The 15,826-nt window shown below is 41.5% G+C and overlaps 3 pseudogenes; all 3 read right to left on the bottom strand.

Moving 5' to 3' along the window:
• Nucleotides 1-8,128: 8,128 nt before the first annotated feature.
• LOC122936455 lies at nucleotides 8,129-8,247 on the bottom strand (annotated as a pseudogene).
• Nucleotides 8,248-8,249: 2 nt separating this feature from the next.
• On the bottom strand, nucleotides 8,250-8,368 carry LOC122937460 (annotated as a pseudogene).
• A 2-nt stretch (nucleotides 8,369-8,370) lies between these two features.
• Nucleotides 8,371-8,489, bottom strand: LOC122936570 (annotated as a pseudogene).
• Between the last annotated feature and the right edge of the window lie 7,337 nt (nucleotides 8,490-15,826).

Genomic DNA, 15,826 nt, shown 5'->3' with positions numbered 1-15,826 from the left:
ATGTAGAGTCCATCCGTTCACCTTTCCTGCGTTGCACAAAGACACGGTGGTTGGAACCAAAGATCTCACATTTGGACTAATCAGACCAAAGCACAGATTTCCACTGGTCTAATTTCCATTCCTTGTGTTCTTTAGCCCAAACAAGTCTCTTCTGCTAGTTGCCTGTCCTTAGCAGTGGTTTCCTAGCAGATATTCTACCATGAAGGCCTGGTTCACGCAGTCTCCTCTTAACAGTTGTTCTAGAGATGTGTCTGCTGCTAGAACTCTGTGTGGCATTGACCTGGTCTCTAATCTGAGCTGCTGTTAACCTGCGATTTCTGAGGCTGGTGACTCGGATGAACTTATCCTCCGCAGCAGAGGTGACTCTTGGTCTTCCTTTCCTGGGGCGGTCCGCATGTGAGCCAGTTTCTTTGTAGCGCTTGATGGTTTTTGTGACTGCACTTGGGGACACTTTCAAAGTTTTCCAAATTTTTCGGACTGACTGACCTTTTTTTCTTAAAGTAATGATGGCCACTCATTTTTCTTTACTTAGCTGCTTTTTTCTTGCTATAATACAAATTCTAATAGTCTATTCAGTAGGACTATCAGCTGTGTAGCCAACTGACTTCTCCACAACGCAACTGATGGTCCCAACCCCATTTATAAGGCAAGAAATCCCACTTATTAAACCTGACAGGGCACACCTGTGAAGTGAAAACCATTTCAGGTGACTACCTCTTGAAACTCATCAAGAAAGTGGCAAGAGTGTGCAAAGCAGTAATCAAAGCAAAAGGTGGCTACTTTGAAGAACCTAGAATATGACATATTTTCAGTTGGTTCACACTTTTTTGTTATGCATATAATTCCACATGTGTTAATTCATAGTTTTAATGACTTCAGTGTGAATCTTCATTTTTCATAGTCATGAAAATAAAGAAAACTCTTTGAATGAGAAGGTGTGTCCAAACTTTTGGTCTGTACTGTACATATATATATATATATATATATATATATATATATATATCATTTAACCTCACAACCTTCTACATTAGAGCCAAGAACCTTAACCACTACGCTATATAGCTACATGTTAACCTGCAGTAAAATATGAAATGATAATTCTGGTTTATACAAATACTTACTACATGACAAACTACTATTAGGTTTTTCTGACACAGTTTATCATTCAGCTTTATAGCTATAAAGGTAGAAGGTTGTGAGTTCAAATCCTGGCAGCAACTTTATAGAAATAGAGGCTAAATTGGATTTAAATACACTAACTCAAGCATCGCTCATGTGTTATTTGGCCAAACACTGCGATGCTCAAGCTAAACTGGTGTTTGGCCAAGCATGCTCGCTCAACACTAGACAGGACATCAGTTACTTCTCTATTTATTCCTATGAGACTGCCATTGAGGCTCCCATTGGAATACATAGAGAAACTGGCTTCCAGTCCACACATAAGATGATATGTTATTTTGTCTGTCAGTAACATGACACAGCTGAGGATCAAAACGGAAATTCTAACAAATTTACCTTTACATTGTTTAAATTTGTTTGTGGGGAAAAAGGTAAGCATACTTGCTAACATAGGAGTTGGTAAATTTAGGGTAAGGCCGGCCTACTGAAAAGCCCAAAACCTACCACGGACAGCTCATTTATGAACAGGGCTTAAATAAGACAAGCATAGGGGGATATAAACAAGTAGCAGGTCAGGGTCTCAGTTTGTATTGTACTTTCTTGGGAGAGTACAGGTGCATCTCAATAAATTTGAATATAATCTAAAACTTAATTTATTTTAGTTCAGTTCAAAAAGTGAAACTATTTCAAGTGTTTATTCCTTTTAATGTTGATAATTATGTCTTACAGCTAATGAAAACCAAAAAGTCAGTATCTCAGAAAATTTGAATATTACATGAGAGCAATTCAAAATTATTTTTAATACAAAAATGTTGGCCTACTGACAAATATGTACAATATATGCACTTAATACTTGGTAGTGGCTACTTTTGCATGAATTCCTGCATTGATGTGATGGAAGCCCATGTTGCTTTGATAGTGGACTTCCAATTGTCTGCATTGTTGGGCCTGGTGTCTCTCATTTTCCTCTTGACAATGCCCCATAGATGCAATATGGGGTTTAGGTCAGGTGAGTTTGCTGACTATTCAAGCACAGTTATACGCCAGTTATTAAACCGGGTATTTTGGCAGTGTGGGCAGATGCCAAGGTCTGCTGGAAAATGAAATAATCTCCATAAAGCTTGTCAGCAGAGGGACGCCTCAAGTGCTCTAAAATTTCCTGGTAGACAACTTTGCTGGACTTATAGCACAGTGGACTAACACCTTTTTCTCCTGACGCTTCTGACATTGTGTCTGAGTAATGAGTGGCTTGACACATGGAATGCAACAGTTGTAGCCTATGTCCTCGATACAACTGTGTGTGGTGGTACTCGAAGCAGCGACTCCAGGCACAGTCCACTTCTTGTGAATCTCCCCCAAATTCTTGAATGGCTTTTTCTTAACAATCCTTTCAAGGCTCCGGTTATCCCTCTTGCCTGTGCAACTTTTTCTACCACACTTTCAATGTACTTTCCTTCCACTCAACTTTCCATTAATATGCTTGGATATGACCTTTTGTGGCTTACCCTTCTTGTGGAGGGTGGCAATGGCTGTCTTCTGGACAAGTGTCAAGTTAACAGTCTTCCCTATGAGTGTATAGACCACTGAACACGAATGAGGGACTATTTAAATGCTTAAAAAACCTTTGCAGGTGTTTTGTGTTGATTAGTTGGTTAGAGTGTGACTCCATGAGTCTACAATATTGAACTTTTACACAATATTCTAATTTTCAAAGATACTAACTTTTGGGTTTTCATTAACTATTAACCATATCATCAACATTACAATAAATAAACACTTGAAATTGATGACCCTGTGTGTAATGAATCTATTGAACATACATGTTTCACTTTTTGAATTAAATTAGGCTACTTTCACACTGGCGTTTTGGCTTTTCGATTGTGAGATCCATTCAGGGCTCTCCCAACCGGTCCAAAAACAGATCAGTTTTGCCCTAATGCATTCTGAATGGAAAAGGATCCGCTCAGAATGCATCAGTTTGCCTCTGTTCTGTCTCCATTCCGCTTGCAGCGTTTTGGTGTCCGTCTGATGAAATTGAGCCAAACGGACAATGTAAGTCAATGGGGACGGATCCGTTTTCTATGACACAATCTGGCACAGTGGAAAACGGATCCACACTCCATTGACTTTCAATGGTGTTCAAGACAGATCCGTCTTGGCTATGTTAAAGATAATACAAACGGATCCATTCTGAACGGATGCAGATGGAACGGATCCGGCTGTGCTGATGTATGATGGATCCGCACCAAATGCTACTGAAATTTTTTTAGTTTTGATGATATTCTAATTTATTGAGATTAAGGGTGGGTTCAGATCTGTGTTCTGGATTCCGCTATGGCTTTCCGCTATGACATGGTTATAATGGAAAATAACGGAATCCATAAGACGGAAGGATGGATCTGTTATACTGCCCATAGACATGTATTATGACGGAATGCAAAACGGAAGCCTTTAAAAGGCATACCGTCTTAATAGAAGTCTATGGGAATCATAACGGATCCATCCCGTTTCCGTTATGCAGAGCAGAGAAAAAAGTCTTGTCGACAGGACTTTGTTTTCAGTCTTGTATAACGGGAACCAGACGGATCCGTTATGATTCCCATAAACTTCTATGAAGACAGATCTAAACAGAATGCCTCTTAAAGGCTTCCGTTTTGACTTCCGTCTTATGGATTCCATTATTTTCCATAACGGAATCCAGAACCAGATGCGAACCCACCCTAACCTGTACTGCAAAACCCACTTTTCCATTCCTTGTTGCTATGTTTTTGTTGTAAGGATGTAAAAGTAATGTTAAGTAATGTTATATATTTTTTTAATCCTTTGTATAGTACCGTGCAATATTCATCTATTGCAGTGTATTACACATCTTGTTTTACACTGACAGTTTACCTATTAGATTTCGCCTCTGTTAGGGCCTAATAGACTTCCTCTACATGGCTGACTTGGAGGTCTTGTTAAGGCAAGCAATTATTGGGACCCTGCAATTGCATTGTGTGGAGCTCAATGGGATATACAAGAAGCTCTGTATTGACTGTGACATCTAGAGTGTTCAACAGCCAGAATCGGAGCAAGTTCCAATCTTGGATTATACATCAGGTTGTCAGCTATATGTTACATCTGACATGGTGCACAAACGTGTTCACTGCTATGCTGCACATTGACATGACAACATTCTGCAGAAAGAGTTTAACTCCTTCCTGATGCAGCAATTTCCATTTTTATTTTTTTTTCCTTTTCACTTTATACTCCCTGCCTTTCTGTAGCTATTTCTTTCTTTCTTTTTTTATTTTTTTTATTTGAGCTTTTCTATGGCAGTGTCAGAGTCTTCTGAAGGTCTTAGGCTGCCCTAGCAACTGAATGGCTCGTGCAAACTAATCGCAGGGTGCTATTCAGTCCCAAGAAGTGCAGCGCTCCTGGTAATTGACCACTCAGATGTTGTGGTCACAATTTAATACAGCATCTGAAGGGTTACAAATCAGTGGTTGGCATTTTCACCGACCATGAACCTTGCCACTGATTGTTGTGTAAAACAGCAGGCATTTGGCTACAGTGACAGCGTTCGCTGAGCTCCTGAGTGGTTGCTATCTTTGAAGACTCAACATCAACCGTTCATGTACGGCAGATAAGGGGTTAATACATATATCTTCTGCTATAGAAACATATATATCCCAAAAGTGCATATATTTTCTTTGTTTAATTTTTGGATGGGAAAAATACAGATATCTACTCTATTCCATCCAGAAATAAACTAATTCTTTAAAAAATGTATACAAAAGGATGCAACACATCAGTTTGCATCAGTTTTTGAAACAGATCCAAAATTCTCTAAAAAAACAGATTCTGTGTCTGACGAAAAAAGTTGTTGTGAAAGAGGCCTAAAATGTATAGACATGTTTTCTCTGTTTCTCCCCATGTGTGTTCTTCACTGGGAATCTGTCTCTGGGAGGACTCCTGGTGGCTGGGAGGCAAAGCTGTAAGTGGAGCTGCTCAAAGCAGACTTCTCCTGTCAAAACAGTTTTGTTGGTGTTTGTTTTATGGGGGCACCTAGGTAGCACAATGAGGCATATGAGTCTTCCCCACAGCTACTCAGCAGAGGTCCAAGAAACACAGGGTTATAGAGTGATCTACAGAGTGGCAAAAGTGAGCATCATCTCTGAACTTCGACAGACTGTAGGACTACAGTAAGGAACCCAGCAAAGTCAGCCCTAGTACAGCACCATGGTCACAGTGGGTCCCTGATACATGGTGATCAACATCCATAACATTTAGTGTAAAGTTCTAAGAACCAAGAATTGCACCCTCATTTCTACCCAAGAGACTTCTAACAATTGCATATTAACAGGCTCGGACTGGCCCATAGGGTTACAGGTGAATCCCCTGTGGGCCCCTGAGCAACATGGGCCCCTAGTCTCTAACCCCCTACACAAGTGTCACATAACACAGTAGACTTAGTGCACTACACACATATATTCAGTGTACAGCACCTCAACCAGCCTATGTTCATATAAAAACTTGATAGATTATTAAAGAAACTTACCAGTTTATTATTATAGACATGATCAAAGCTGAGATGACTTCTAGTATAGAGGAAAGCTAGCCAGTATCCTCTTCTCTCCAGGACCTACCTTCTCAAAGTTGCTGCAGGGACCCCCATATTCAATCATCTGGTAGCATGTTGCTGCTGTGTGAGCAAGTAATATTTGAATGCATTTGTATGGAGGGCTACCAAAATACATTTTACTGGTGGGCCCTAGGCACCCCAGTGCGACTCTGCATATTAAGCCTCTGTGCAGTAAACCGCAAAGTTCATGTACAACAGTTCCCACTTGAATCCGCATTACTCCATAGACCTGACCGGAAGGCACTTGGGGACAACCACAACTAATAAGCAGTAACACCCCATTCGTGTCCACCTTCTCAATTAGGTAGTAGTTGGCAACCATGTGCAGCTGCTGCTCTTCTTTCAGCTCCAGGCTCCATGCTATATCTCACAGTTATACAGCCCTTCCCTTGCAGTTTGATTTTCCTTCTCTGATGTGTGCAGATGGTATCACTGAGAGCTATTGAGTGAAGGAATATTTTCAGTGCAGCTTGGTGATTGAAGGAACTTGACAATGCACCACCTTCTGTGAGGAGGTATTACATTAAGCTTAAATGCAATTCTTAACAAAAAAAAAACTTGTTACATGGAAAAACACCTTTACATATCCCAAAACACCTTCTAAAGTTATGGGGGAGGAGGGGGTTTGCCTTCCTTGGGGGTTTCCAAAGAAGCAGATAATAAAGGGGCTACAGCAGTTGGTTAGCGCTGCATCCCTTATACCGTTTTAACCTGCAAAATACCACCTTGTCTGACCCCTCCCACTGGGTCACTCAAACACATTTGAACTGGGGCTTCTCCAAAGGGCATTATCTTGGCAGTTCCTTGGTTTTCGCCCTTTAACACGTATACATGAATTCTGCCTTTGCTGCAGGGGAACCACCAGGCTGTTACCTCCTGGAGTAGTCTCTGTTTGGTTGATAGCTGAGCCATGGGGGTCAAGAGACACCAGTGCTTAACAGGCAAAACTGTAGTCAGGTACAGGCTGAGCTCATGGCAGAGAGAGTATGTGCAAAATGGTAAACATTCAGAACCGGCAGCTCAGTGTCAGTATGTAGATCAGGCAGAGGTCAGGTCAGGCAGCAAAGGGTCATATCCAGAAAACAGGCAGAAGTCGGTACATGGGGAGACAAACATAAACATCACACATTAGAAGGTACTGACAGACTTCCTATAGGGGAAGGTGTCTAACGTACCCCAAAGTGGCCAGCTATAGGCAGTAAGGATTAGAGTGTGTACACTGGACCTTTTAAGAGGGCAGAGGAATAGAGGCCTTGGCAGCAAGAAGCAGGCCACAGCCTGTGTGGAGGAGCAGAGCATCTTCGTTGGTAGACCTGCTGGAATGAAGAGAGATAACAGCTGGCCTGCTGTGGAGTCTGTGCCTACAATTAGCTAGAACTCTTCATGCAAGCAGAAGCCTTTAAGAGAGACGTCTTAGTCTCTTGCCATATCTGGGAGTAATTACATATAGCAGATTCAATAAATAAAATAAAATAATGTCGCACTCGAATGAGGTGGGGATCCAGCAGAGGTGCTCCCACTAACAGACGACACCCAGTCTGAGAAAGTAGAAATAAATATAAAAGTGGAAGTGGGGCACTCTCTTAAGTAAAGGGATCTTTATTAAACAATGATATATATATATCAAATACAATAAAATTTGATACAGCAGCAGATAAAACAAAGTATCAGTCCTATAGTGATGTTAAAATTTATATTAAACAAAGTATAATCCTACAATAATGTTAAAATTGATATTAAATAGTAACCAACATAAATATGGATCCCAAAAATGTATAAATTATTCCATTATTTTTCCACTCAAGTAACTATTCGAATGAATATTCATATAAACACTTTCATTAATAGTATTAATTTGTTTATGTGCCTACAGGCAGGTGAAAGATAGTTCCTTAGTATAACCAGTCTCTTGTAAACTTCAGTCTATGACTGAGCAGAAAGTTCTCCTGTTAGGAATAATGACAAGCTGCAATTCAATGTGTCTGCAACATTGTATCAACACATATGCGTATGGTGTCCAAAGTTCAAAGCAATGTAGCTATTCAATGGTTGCGATAAGTGTTAGAAAAGCTACTAATGCATACAGCGGCGTCCCGCTGTGTTTGATAAGAAAGCGATCGCTACAGGATCAGTGTAATCTTACCCGGCGGTCTTCTGGCTGGACAACAAGCCCTCGACTCGGCACACTTGACTTATAAAATCCCGGTCTCAAGGGCTGCTGCTTTGGATTTGAATTATAGCGCCACTTGGGTTTGTTTGTTCCACGTGTTCTTGGCGTCTCTAGTATCGCAGTTAATGGATATAATGAATCCTTTTCGTATGGCAATGTCCAGGTCACCGGAGTTACACAGTCCTTTCTTTCTTTAAGGGGGGATTCGCACCATGAGTCAACGGAACAAGGGATTCCCAACCAGTCTCCCAAGCTGGTACTTGCCAAGCCTTAAGCTGTTTACCTTCTGCGATCTGACGAGTGCAGGTACATTCAGCTTAGAAAAACCGTTGACTGAGTCAACGGAACAAGGGATTCCCAACCAGTCTCCCAAGCTGGTACTTGCCAAGCCTTAAGCTGTTTACCTTCTGCGATCTGACGAGTGCAGGTACATTCAGCTTAGAAAAACCGTTGACTGAGTCAACGGAACAAGGGATTCCCAACCAGTCTCCCAAGCTGGTACTTGCCAAGCCTTAAGCTGTTTACCTTCTGCGATCTGACGAGTGCAGGTACACTCAGCTTAGAAAAACCGTTGACTGAGTCAACGGAACAAGGGATTCCCAACCAGTCTCCCAAGCTGGTACTTGCCAAGCCTTAAGCTGTTTACCTTCTGCGATCTGACGAGTGCAGGTACATTCAGCTTAGAAAAAACGTTGACTGAGTCAACGGAACAAGGGATTCCCAACCAGTCTCCCAAGCTGGTACTTGCCAAGCCTTAAGCTGTTTACCTTCTGCGATCTGACGAGTGCAGGTACATTCAGCTTAGAAATCCCCCCTTAAAGAAAGAAAGGACTGTGTAACTCCGGTGACCTGGACATTGCCATACGAAAAGGATTCATTATATCCATTAACTGCGATACTAGAGACGCCAAGAACACGTGGAACAAACAAACCCAAGTGGCGCTATAATTCAAATCCAAAGCAGCAGCCCTTGAGACCGGGATTTTATAAGTCAAGTGTGCCGAGTCGAGGGCTTGTTGTCCAGCCAGAAGACCGCCGGGTAAGATTACACTGATCCTGTAGCGATCGCTTTCTTATCAAACACAGCGGGACGCCGCTGTATGCATTAGTAGCTTTTCTAACACTTATCGCAACCATTGAATAGCTACATTGCTTTGAACTTTGGACACCATACGCATATGTGTTGATACAATGTTGCAGACACATTGAATTGCAGCTTGTCATTATTCCTAACAGGAGAACTTTCTGCTCAGTCATAGACTGAAGTTTACAAGAGACTGGTTATACTAAGGAACTATCTTTCACCTGCCTGTAGGCACATAAACAAATTAATACTATTAATGAAAGTGTTTATATGAATATTCATTCGAATAGTTACTTGAGTGGAAAAATAATGGAATAATTTATACATTTTTGGGATCCATATTTATGTTGGTTACTATTTAATATCAATTTTAACATTATTGTAGGATTTATACTTTGTTTAATATAAATTTTAACATCACTATAGGACTGATACTTTGTTTTATCTGCTGCTGTATCAAATTTTATTGTATTTGATATATATATATCATTGTTTAATAAAGATCCCTTTACTTAAGAGAGTGCCCCACTTCCACTTTTATATATAGCAGATTCAGCTGCTAGAACTCCAGAAGAGATGTGTATTGGAAGTGAAACCCACATATGGTGGACGTATACAGTGAAAAAAGGTTGATCACTAGGATGAATGTTGCAAGAGAATTCTACTAAAGGAAGCAATACAACCCAGTCATCATAGGGAGCAGAAATGAAGTGTCACAAATGGTTAACTGAAGTAACATAGTAACATAGTACATAAGACCAAAAAAAGACATTTGTCCATCCAGTTCGGCCTGTCATCCTGCAAGTTGATCCAGAGGAAGGCATAAAAAAACCTGTGAGGTAGAAGCCAATTTTCCTCACTTTAGGGGAATAAAGTTTGATCATGCATTTCACCTGCCCATTACATTGTGGGTAGCAAGTTGAAGAAAAGTCCAATGTAACATCCAGCTGTTTACAGACACTGTAGCTTTCCAGAACTTAGAATAAAATAGCACTTCTTCATCAGAAACAATGTGTAAGGGCAGCTTGTGTAGCCAGAAAATGTGTTTTATGAACAAGTTAGTCTCTAGCAGAAGTGAGGCCATCAAAATGGGCCATGTTTGAAAACTGGTTGGCCATCAACTAGAATACTGTGCATCATGAGGAATGTCAGTAATAAAATCCATAGCAATGTGCTGAGATGGGTCATCAGATACTGGCAGAGGAAGTAAAAAAACTACATGTTTTTGCTTATTAGTCTACTTCTGGGCATAAGTAGTACAGGAAGCTACATAGTCTTTAAAGTCTATATTGGGCCACAAATAATGATGAGAGATAAGGGTAGCAGTTTTGTGAAGACCTCAATGACTGACAAGTTTGGATTGATTTCCCCAGTCCATGACCTACTTCCTTTTAGTCACTGGGACATATGTCTTGCAAGATGGAATGTCCTCTAGCTAAACTGGAGCAACAGAAGTGATGTGGGTAGTATCGATTGCAACATCCCACTTTTATGCAGTGCCCCACTGCAAAGGGTTTATATTCCTGTATTTTATGCACTGTATCTCCCAAAGGCTGTAAATGGAGAGAGCAGGAAAAATGCCTGCTCTGTGGATAGAAATCAGCAAACTGATAGAATACGTGTATGTGCAGCCTTTGAGTAAAGAGCTACGGAATTCAGCAGATCGTTCAGCGGCATCATGGGGGAAAGTGTAGATTATGTATCAAGGAAGGTAACTCATACATTTGAGGCAACAGACTCCCCTGCATTGTGATTGGGACAACATACCAACATATATACATTTTTTGAGGACCACACCTCCCAAAAAACTAAACCCCCCCCAAAACAGAAATCCAACTTCCAAACATGAACACAGTACTGAGTAGCTCCGCCGTTATTGTTTATCACTTCAAAATTTTGTTTTGGCATGCTTGATGCAAGCGTTTCCATGAGGTGAGTGGGAACATTTCTCCAAGTGGTGAAGACTGCCGCAGAAAGGCAATCTACTGTCTGGAACTGTTGTCCATTTTTGTAAACTTCCCTTGCCATCCATCCCTAAAGGTTCTCAATTGGATTTAGATCAGGGGAACACGCAGGATGGGCCAAAAGAGTGATGTTATACTCCTGGAACAAGTCCCTTGTCCTGCGGGCATTGTGTACTGTAGCGTTGTCCTGTTGAAAAACCCAATTGTTACCACACAGACGAGGGCCCTCAGTCATGAGGAATGTTCTCTGCAACATCTGGACATAGCCAGCGGTTGTTTGACGCCCCTGCACTTCCTGAAGCTCCATTGTTCCACTGAAGGAAAAAGCACCCCAGACCATTATGGTGCCCCCTCCACTGTGGCGCGTAGAACACATCTCAGGTGGGATCTACTTGTCATGCCAGTAACGTTGGAAACTATCAGGACCATCAAGGTTAAATATTTTCTCATCTGAGAATAAAACTTTCTTCCACCTTTGAATGTCCCATGTTTGGTGCTCTCTTGCAAAGTCCAAACGAGCAGTTCTGTGGCGTTCAGGGAGACGAGGTCTTTGAAGAAGTTTTTTTTTTTTAAACCCTTCAGTCTGAGATGTTGTCTGATGGTTATGGGGCTGCAGTCTGCACCAGTAAGGGCCTTAATTTGGTTCGAGGATCATTCAGAGTCTTGACGGACAGCCAATTGGATCCTCCGGCTCAGTGCTGATGAAATTTTTTTGGGTCTTCCACTTGACTTTTTTGTTCCATAACCCTCGGGATCATTTAAGAAATTCATGCGATGGCGTGCTGTAAGAGACCATGCTTATGCAGTTCAACAACCTGAACACGTTCAAAAAGAAAGAGTTTTTTTGCCTTTGCCATCACATCATGTGACTACCTGACAGAAAATGACAATGAATCCACATCTTTGCACAGATTTGGCCTTTTAAAGGCATGTGGTCCTAAAATTTGCATCAGTTGAAAAACAGCCTGTTTCAGTTTAATCGTTTTTTTCAATTAATTGAATGTTCAAAAAATGTTTTGTCTTGCTCTCATTTCTTCTGGTTGCATGTTGAAGCTCTACTTGGAACCTTGTTAAGATCCAACAAAGTAAAATATGATTTTTTTGTCATTTTTTTAAGTGGTCTTAAACTTTTGATCTTGACTGTATCTGTAGTAATTTGCAAAACCAAAGAACCTTTGGGTGGCTTTTTGCTGTTTTGCTGCGTTCCCTCTGCTACATACAGTGACAATCGGTACTGGGAAAAAAATAATATAACTGGTGTGATATTCCAGTGGCCGCCCAAAATAACAGATTAAAGCGGGGTGTTATATACCAATATACTTTCATAATAGTGTATTTGAGTACTGCAGAATTTTTGGGCTGTTTTGCTGCGTTCACTCTGCTACACACAGTGACAAACGGTATTGGAAAAAAGTATTATAACTGGTGTGGTATACTAGTGGCCCACCCAAAATGACAGATAGAAGCGGGGTGTTCTATACCAATATACTTTCATAATAGTGTATTTGGGTACTCCAGCATTTTTTGCTTGTTTTGCTGCGTTGCTTCTGCTACACACAGTGACAAACGGTACTGGAAAATAATTGTTATAACTGGTGTAATATACCAGTTGCCCCCCAAAACGATTGATAGAAGCGGGGTGTTTAATACCAATATACTTTCATATTAGTGTATTTGGGTATTGCAGATTTTTTTGCCTGTTTTGCTGCATTCCCTCTGCTACACACAGTTACAAACAGCACTGGAAAAAAATTATTATGACTAGTGTGATATACCAGTCGCCCCAAAAACAACAGATAGAAGCGGGGTGTTATATACATTCTTCCACATACACGGCGCTTTTTTAGAGACTTTTGTCATAGGGTCTCTAAAAAAGTGGGAAGTTGCAGAAGGTGCGTTCAATAACTTTAAAGGATGCACCAGACTTGGTTGAGTGGCTCACTCAGCCATCTGCTTCTGCACCCTCTTCAGGAGGTAGCAACGGCCACCATTTAGCAGTCTGACGACAATACTCAGATCAGCCCAAGGAGGTTGATCCCCACTGTTGCTGCCTACTCCGAGATCTCTAATGTTAGTGGTGGGGAAGGTGACGTTGATGATGACGTGTCTATGGACGTCACGTGGGTGCCCACAAGAGAGGAAGAGGAGGGGAATTCAGAAGGAGAGATAGGCCAGCAGATAGTTAGGAGAAGCAGGCAGAACTTATATTGCACTGTAGGGAAAAACCAGACTGCTAATGTATCAGAAGCGAGCCATCTACCATGCACGTACGGTCACATCTGGCGCTCCCAGGATGTCGGCACATGGCTCCGCAGTGTGGGCTTTTTTTAACGTGTCCGCTGCTAATAAGTGTTGCCATCTGCAGCCTTTGAGTCAATGCATAAGTCATGGTAAGCCCAAAATTCACCTAGGGACGACCGCCTTAAGAAGGCACCTGGCCTCCCTTAACCAAGCCCAGTGGGAGCAATGCCGTCAGAACCCACTAAGCCACACTCCAGGCGCTCACTGTACAGCCTCTTCTCCTTCTCCTCTCTCCTCCCAATTGTCCTCCACTCCACCTTCCATCATGTTGTCCTCACATTTATCTGGCAAAAGGCAGGCTTCCATGGCCCGTTCGAGCATAAAAAGAAGGAAGGTCCCAGAAAGGAAATATTTCTCCCAGAAGGGCATCCCAGAGCTATATGGTCACGTTCAGTGGCAAGTGAATGTATCTCTGGCACCTCAACAGTGTAGATATACAGCAGCACTAAGGCGGACATTTGTCAATAGATGACCAGCAAGGTACTTTTTATGCTAGAAACACTTTAAAACTGCTATTAAAAGCATTTAACTACTTTTGGCATTAAATATATAATTAATTGGATAACCCCTTTGAGGGCGCAGATACATCCGAAACATCAAACAAAATTGAAACCAGCCTATAGGCTTATAGTTATTTTTGCTTGCTTTGTTTTTTTATTTTTATTAAGTCACTTCTCATGGAGCAGTAGGATCTGTGACCTCTTGTGGTCAGTTATATTCTAAACTTTTGAACGGTTTAGTAAAGGATTTTTCTGATTTAAATGTTAAGCCAACTGATATAATCCAGAAAATGTGGCAGTGTGAACTGACATTTCCTGTTCTGTAGATATCAATATTCAGCAGTCATCTGATTATCATAGGCATGATTGCAGTGTCAGTTAATAAATAGCTGATGATCACTGCTCATCTCCTCCCCCTCCCTGCACAATAAACTTTACATTGGGTCCATGGCAGAGCTATGACGCAAGTAACTGAATGCAATAATTCTGCTTGCAATGATTCACAAAATAAAAGAATAAAAACCTCACCCTTCCTCTGCTTCCTCCTTTTCCAACATTGCTGGGCTCCCCACTGTTCTGCTACCTGGAGCCTCTTACTGTGCAGGCAATGCCCACTCAGCCAATCACTTGCCACAGTGGTTACCCACCTCTGCCAGTGATTATGTGGGCATTTCCTGTGTGTCAAGACTGGACCAGGTAGTAGAGACTAATCAGAATGGGAGTGGTGAGGTGCGTATGCTTTTTAAATTTTTGTTCCCCATTGTGAACTGTTATAAAATAAATTTATAGTGGACGACCCCTTTAACAGCATGCCAGGCAAGTTGGTAGCTCCCATAATCATGGGGAGTAAAGAGAATTTAAAACCCTTTTAATCAGAATATAAAAACAGATTAGAAAGTAAGAATACGTTTCAGTAACAGGTTTTTATTAGTAGAAGAAATAACTCAAGAATAATATATATATCCTTCCCAAAAAAGGGACCATAAGGAGAAAGAGACAAATAACCATATAGACAGACAGCCAGACCGCCATAGAGATAGAGAGGAAAACACATCAGACACCTCCTCTAAAAAACAAACTAAATTATTTATACCTACCAACAATAGATTTGAAATACTGGAAGAACACAACCATTTTTTTGACAAAACTCCCCTACACCACAAACCACACACGCGACAGTGACCACCACACTTCCCACCACATTCCCCACTACAGGAAACACCACAGAGTCACAAATACAACTTAAGGCACAGACAACAACCACAAAACCAACCAAAAAGAGCACAATACCAAACAAGAGACAACTATCAAGGACAACCAATGAGGGACAATTATCAGAAATAACAAAAGAGAAAATACGGAGAAAGAAAAAGCTACGTAGAGGAGGAAGAAACAAGAACAAAACACAACAGATGAACCCACCCAATACTGAAAACACCATCATCGACATAAGCCAAGCCACCCTCAACACAGCTCAACAAAATCTGCTAAACAAGGGATTGAAATTTGCGCCCACTAATGGATTAAATAAATTCGACACATATATAGGCGTGGAGAAATTTATCCGCAACCTATGCCTTAAAAAATACTACATTAAAAATCCCATGGGATGACGTGATGACGTAGGACGTCACGCTCTCCGCCTCCCCCCCCCCCATCGGCTCGGCTGCGTGGGGGGGGGAGGGTGGGAGGGATGGTCATAGGAAAGAAATCTACTACAATATGTGGTGGATTGCTTGTAGGAGGGGGGTGAGGGGAGGGGGGGGGGGTGGGGTTGGGCTGTGGTGCGTCAAGGTAGGTGTGGTTTCCCTTATTTTAGTTTTCTTTGTCTTGTTCTTCCTTTTTCTCCGGTTTTTCCATCTGACCACTGGTAATGACGCTGACTAGAATTCTTGCTTGGAATATACGTGGTCTGGGAGATAGAGGTAAGAGACAAGCGATTTTTGATTTAACTCAGGCCCACCTACCAGCAATAATTTGCTTGTTAGAGACCCATCTTACTGAGGAGAATACTAGAGTGCTTGACAGGGGATGGGCTGCGCACACGTTTCATTCTACCCTCTC

This window comes from Bufo gargarizans, chromosome 4, assembly GCF_014858855.1.
Source record: "Bufo gargarizans isolate SCDJY-AF-19 chromosome 4, ASM1485885v1, whole genome shotgun sequence".
NCBI lineage: Eukaryota > Metazoa > Chordata > Amphibia > Anura > Bufonidae > Bufo > Bufo gargarizans.
The sequence above is the reverse complement of the archived record's forward strand: the minus strand, read 5'-3'. Positions and strand labels throughout refer to the sequence as shown.